This window comes from Sinocyclocheilus rhinocerous, unplaced genomic scaffold (genome assembly GCF_001515625.1).
Source record: "Sinocyclocheilus rhinocerous isolate Xijiao unplaced genomic scaffold, SAMN03320098_v1.1 scaffold594, whole genome shotgun sequence".
Classification (NCBI taxonomy): Eukaryota; Metazoa; Chordata; class Actinopteri; order Cypriniformes; family Cyprinidae; genus Sinocyclocheilus; species Sinocyclocheilus rhinocerous.
This window is the reverse complement of record NW_015645059.1, coordinates 2182317-2189067: the sequence shown is the minus strand read 5'-3', so window position 1 is coordinate 2189067 and position 6751 is coordinate 2182317. Positions and strand designations below refer to the sequence as shown.

General features: G+C 37.1%; 1 long non-coding RNA gene across 2 annotated transcripts in view; it reads left to right on the top strand.

Moving 5' to 3' along the window:
- The window catches only part of LOC107705270 (uncharacterized), a 7514-nt gene extending 2992 nt beyond the window's left edge, over window positions 1-4522 (top strand). The window contains exon 5 of one of the 2 annotated variants that reach the window (XR_001636056.1): window positions 4067-4522. This is a non-coding gene — a long non-coding RNA (uncharacterized LOC107705270). The remainder of the gene's footprint in view (window positions 1-4066) is intronic. The other variant, XR_001636057.1, reaches the window with a different exon arrangement.
- Window positions 4523-6751: the final 2229 nt, after the last annotated feature.

The following is a 6751-nucleotide window of genomic DNA, read 5'->3' as shown; positions in this document are numbered from 1 at the left end:
TCTTGTCTACATCTGCTCCAGCGGTGAAACAATGGAGGACTGATGACAGCTCACTCAGAGCGGGTCTGAGGTAAGACACCAGTCCAGTCTGTGCTGAAACGCTACTGTCAATCAAACTATCGTGGGAGGGGCTCGATTTGAGAAAGGGGTAAAGATTTTAGTAGATAAAAAAAAAATCACTGGGTGGATTTTTATCATTATATGGTGGTTGTGTACACACACTGCCAACACACATTTCAGTTCAAACAACTTGTAAAAGTGCATGTAGCATCCGATGACCCCTTTAAGTGCCTGCCTGAAATGACTTACAGTTATCACTCTTAGTTCTCTGATTTAAAATACACTTGATGCCGGAGTTCAGCAGAGCCCAAAACATTCCATTACATTTTACATTTTGAACAAATGACTATGACTAATGATGATGAGCATTATTATTTTTTACTAATATTATTTTATAAGCAGAAAAAAAATATTTAAAGTTCCATCACGCCAAAGCTGACAGATCACAGCAGGACTTCATAAACAGACTGAGAGGTGTAATGATTCTTCTTTTTTCTTGTATTGAGGAACAGCTTCACTGCTGAGTGATTGAAGACTTCCTCTACTTACATCGCTTGGCCAAACTCTCCAAAAGGGAAAACACAATTATATTGCGATCATTGTGCGTGTGCAAAGCTTTGGGGACTATTACAGGCACATCTGGCCTCACTGAGCATGCCTGCTTACTGCCTTTATCATCTTCAATTAAGCCTTGGCCTGATCAAAGATCCCTTTCACTGATCAGAAACAATGCATTCAGCTTTGTCCAACAGTGTTAGGAAAGAACTAGTTAGGGCCAACTGTAATACAACGCTAAGAATAGAGTTCACATTTGTCAATGATTTATTGTTCTTGCAAACTACCAACTGGATAGTAGAGAGAGAGAGAGAGAGAGAAACAGGGCCTTGACAAAAATTAATTTTAGTTCAACAAAGGTTTGTAAACAACTGTAGATCTTTACATCATTTGTTAGTCTTGCCATTCAGGCTGGTGATCATATTTCCACTATATTGGAATCTTAACACCAAATATCCACTTCTCTGATGCAGATTAAGGTTGACTTTTATGAATCTCCCAGCATGTTTGTACGTACAGTATGTACAATGTACCTAAAAAGTGTTGGGACATCGAGTCACAATTAAATTATCAAACCAAACAGCATCTGCAAACTATTAACTATGGACGTGTTGCACTAAGTTTGTAAGCAAGGTGTCCAAATGCATTTTTAAACAGTATAGCAATTATTTTATCATAATAAATGTTAACAAACTTGTTTTAATGAAATGTTTTGCCTGAAAAGTATGATATCTTTAAAAGAAATGCCACTTGGTTTGATACCTTATCACTTTATCAATAAAACTGATATATTTTAAATGTGACTTACACGTCCAAATACTTTTTGTGGCCACTGTGTGTGTTTCTATTCCAAGATAATTGCGCTTTCAATTTATGCTCTAAAGTTTTCCACTTCCTCAGACAACACTGCGCCCTAGTGGTTGCAAGACAACTTAAACTAACACAAAGAAGTTCTGTACACCATGATACATTGCCTTGAATTTTTATTCCATGAAGTAGTAATCAATCACTAAAGCCTTAATTGAATGTTTAAAGGCAGAGTAAGTGATTTTTCAAAACCACTTTAGAAAACTGATTCGGGCCGAATCGCAAAACAAACTTGTAGCCAATCAGCAATAAGGGGCGTGTCTACTCGTGATGTGGAGGAGAGAGCTTTCAGTGCATGGGACGGACATTAGCCGAGCTGAGCGACAGAAAGATAGGGATGGCGGATAAAAAACAAAAGAGGAAAACGTCTGCGGAAGGATAAGGCAAGAAGTAGGACCCGTGTAAATATCGGATCAGCTTTCCAGCGCTGGAGAGAACTCAAGGAGCGGAGGCCTGCGATCGGACGCTGAGGTTGCTTTGTTTCTTCTCAATAGTTGAGTAACACCGTGTCTACAACAGCTAAAGTCTGCTTACACTGGACGCGATCAAACGACCGTTGAAAACCATTTGAAATTTGTGTCAGCATGTCATAAATAGAACCCGGCAGCAGTTTTCTGTCTGGGATTTGTTGCGCCGCGCCGCTCACGTCCGTAGACATGGTGTAACATTGGTTTTGCTTTGTTTCACAGAACTAATCGTTGCCTGGGTTGCGTACGTATATGTGGGGCGGAACTATCAAAATAAGGGCAAGACCCTTTTGGGGTAGGGGCGTGTTTGTTTTGGTGATTTCAAATATCAACATTGGCTACCAGAAATCGCTTACTCTGCCTTTAAGCACTCACAGCCCTAACAGTTAATACCGCAGCAAGCTGCTCCAACAGTTCGGTGACGTGGGGAGGGGCTGATTCAGAGTAGTAAGTAGACTGAGTAGGACCCGTGAAAGGCTGTTTCAGTTCTCTTAAGGTCTTTTTGTTTCGTCCAATGTCCAGGTTTACCACAGTAATGACAACTGCCTCCCCTCTTAGGACATTTACATTTTCAATGGTTCTCTGCATGTGTTTACCTTAAAGGATGCTTCTGCAATCTTTACTCTTCACTTAACATCAGAGTCCCTCTCCCAAGTAGCTAACAAGTTCTGTTGGACCATGTAAGGTCTAAGAAAGGCAGTGCATTTTTACATTCTGATAAAAGGCCATCAAACCATGTGCAAACTATTGCTGTTGTCCTCTACTCTACATAAAAACTGTAAGTCAGGATATGTTTCATCTTACTATTGGTCATTTAAGTTGCATTTAGTTGAACCTTTGTTTTAGTAAGAGAGGACATTTGAGTTGTTGGTTTTGTTCCTTTAGCTTAGCAATACATTGAGCTTGTTCTTGTGCTATTGATGAACTAAATTCTCTGTGGCAGCAGATAATCCCTTTTATGTTGTCCTTCAGAATACATGCTCCAAGTACTTTCTTTGCATTCTTGTCCATACCTTTTCTGAATGAATGGCAAATTTCATTGTCAAATCTAGTCTTACTGACTCTGTCACTATGGGGTCCATGTGTTCAGGGCCGTCTTTAGCTGACGCGGGGCCAAAGGACAGCCCTGAACACATGGACCCCATAGTGACAGAGTCAGTAAGACTAGATTTGACAATGAAATTTGCCATTCATTCAGAAAAGGTATGGACAAGAATGCAAAAAAAGTATGTGTTCTCCTAACAATGATTTGAACTCACTGTCTGTCCATGAAGGGGTAGCTGGTCCACCTTTCTCAGTTGTTGGAATAAGCATTCCTTCTAAACATTTTGTAATGTATTTCTAACACAACAGGATACTTCCAATACCTCCCTGACAAGTGGAGGATAACCTTTTAAAACAGAACAACTGTTGTTAACCGTCCAGAGGATACAACAGTAATGTCTCTGTCAAAGCAGAGAATAACCTAGTTAATAGGTTAATGCATGTCGATCACGGCACCAAAACTGTTGTAAACTCAGAGAGGAAGATCGGGGGACTCTTGGGTATCTTAATGGATAAATTGTAGTTTATATACATTTTAAAAGGCAGACCTTACAAATGAAGACACAGCACTCAGGTCACAAACTTAAAGAATGCAAAGGATGTAAACAGTTATTTGGAGCCTGTCCAGACTAATCCAATCAGCATAATTGTACCATGCAGATACCTCACAGAAATAAATGTTAGTCCACTCCTCAGATTATTATGATCATAAACTTGCCACAGCTTCAAATATAGGGCAGGGGCACCAAAATCCATTAAGACAAAAGGTGAGAGTCTCAGTAATCTGTCTCATTTGACTTAGAATAAAGAGAACATGAACCGGCAGAAACCTCATGCTAGAAACTTTGTCATCATCATCCTAACCTTAAATGCATGTACTTCACCTAGTTTTTCATGTAATGGTAGGTCAGGATGTAGGATCAGCACATCTAAGACTTTTTAGAAAAATGTGTAATCCCAAAAGAGGTTTCGAGAGATGCAACCAGTCAGAGATTTGTGTGTGGTAACAGTTCCATAATAAAAAACACCTCATCTCACTGCATCGCATTCACAAATCTCTCTATCCTTTACAGTGACTGATGCAAAAAGCAGAGCTGAAGACACCTGTGATCACCAACAGACCAAAATGAGAATACATGTGGGAAAAGTGTTTAAAACAGTATATGCAGTTGTCTGAACCATCTTCCAAGAGTTCCTTTAAAACATTTCAGGATAAATGGAGGGGCAGGATTTATATTTATTTTTTGTATTATTAGTAGTATTGGTATTATTATGAATGTACATCATCTTCTCTCTTTAACGACTGAGATTTCTTTGAGCAAGGCACCTAATACCCAATTGCTTCCCGGGCACAGCAGAAAAAATGGCTGCTCTGGGTGTGTGTTCACAGTGTGAGTGTTCACTACTCACTGCTGTGTGTGTGCACTTGGGTGGGTTAAATCAGAGCACAAATTACGAGTATTACCATACTTGGCTACATGTCACATCACATTTCATTATGATTAAATAAATATGTGTAAATACTTATGACAAAACAATCCAGTGTTGAATTTCTCTTAACTTTTACTAATTGTGGTGAATTGTTTATTTGTTTATGTTCACTCAAATAATGTTTTGAATTGTATGCATACTCTCTGTTGAACTCACACATGAAAACTTAAGAGTTTTGTATGTCTGTCTGCATGAGAACCTCTACTAAATGTCTCAAATGTAAATGTCATTTCTGTTAAGTTTATTCATTATTAAGTATCACGTTTCATTAATTGAAACTATTTTTATGTGAAATGTTATATCTATTATTACTGTATCTAGCTCTTCCCATCTCAATCTTAATATTTTATTTAAAATCATTGGCAGTTAAAATGTTTCTTGTGTGCTAAAATCTCAGCTGTTTTGTTTTCGGTCATAAATAACAAGAAAAAGTAAATTATGGTTATGTAGACCTGTCAAGGTAAAAGAATTACATAATGCAATTTCAGTATGACTCCTGTCAGGCTTCTAAAAACCAGTTAGAGGCAGCAAGTTCTTTACATTTGTGATGTTTGTGACGTTTGTGCACAAGGTATGATGTAATGTCATCTCACAGATACCTGTCAATAGACTACTGTCTGATTGTACAATATAATCTCGATTTCCATTTATTTAGGGCAATTTGATTCCGTAACCCACAGCCATTTGTGCCATTTACAAACTACAGCATATACAGATTACCCTGATATTCATGGAATTAGTTAAAATTTAACTTTGTATTCATAACCTAAGTGGGAGGGCTCTATGTAAGACCAGTTTAGACTTAGTAAGACTTGTATAGCCTGTTCATCTCCACAGAGGGTGTATTACAATGCGGATAAACAGATTAGTAATAGAAGGTATTTAAAACAGAGAGTAGTTGGTCGACAGACTACATTTTACATTTAAATCATTTTAAACTATGGGACTATGAAGCTGTTTTTCTTGCTGTGGATTCTGCCTGTAACTTTAGGAGGTAAGAAACTAAAATATCTACTGACATCTGTTTACATGCCTGATATGTGCCTCAAAAACTCTCAACTCATAAACTTAACCTCAAAAACTACACACATACAGTCACATGAGCACCTTCAAGATTTTATTCATAATTACATGTTCAATTGTAATATAAAATTTAAAGTGTAATTTAAATTGTAATTACCTTTAATTGTAAAAATGTGTTTTAAATTTATATTACATTAATGTCCATGCTTGAACTGTTTTTGTATTTCTTGCAGAGATCAATATAATTGTTACTGTTCTCAGATTTAATACTAAATACCTACATTTTTAGGTCAATAACAAAAAATATTTTTACTAATATTTTGATCCTACATCAAGAAAAGTGAGTTAGTAACAGTTTTGACTATTTAAACCACATTCAACTAAAGGTAAACACATCAGTATAATAGAGCTTTACTCCGATTTGACCTTTGATACATAAGTAAATGATTGCAGACTTGTTGGAATCACATGTTCTATTAATCCAAAGGTATTTTGCAAAATTTGTGATTTTATTTATATAAAATTACTTACAACACACATGACAGTACAGGGAAGTGTGAATGCTGGCTGGATGTATACAGTAGACACTTGTAGTCTTAACATGTTACTGTATGTTTGTGTGTTGTTTTTCACACTGTAATTTGCTGTTTTTACAGACACTCGTGTCACCTGTATCTATTCTGAGGAATGTATGTTACCTTGCACATCCACCCACCTTGATATCATCCACTGGTACAAGGATAAAAAAGCAGTGCATTCATTCTACCTCAATCAAGACCAGCTGGGCCATCAGCACGAGGACTACAAGGGGAGAACATCACTGTTGTCGGAATCTGAAATTAAAAATGGAAATGTATCACTCTTGATAAGAAACATCAGACTCCAAGATGAAGGCAGATACAGGTGCTACGCTGCTGATGATAAAACAAATGATGAGAAGTATGTGGTTGTGTCTGTGGAAGGTGAGAGTCAGAATTTCTGAAACTCTTAAACAAAAAATAAGAACTTTGATTTCTTTAAGAAAAATTAGACATGCCCAGAGGAATATGTGTTGCTTATGAGTTTCCCTTTCATCTCTCAGGAAACTTAAAGGGGTCATATGATGTTGCTAAAAAGAACATTATTTTGTGTATTTGGTGTAATGAAAAGTGTTTATGTGGTTTAAAGTAAAAAAAAAAACATTATTTTCCACATACTGTACATTATTGTTTCTCCTCTATGCCCCGCCTTTCTGAAACGCGTCG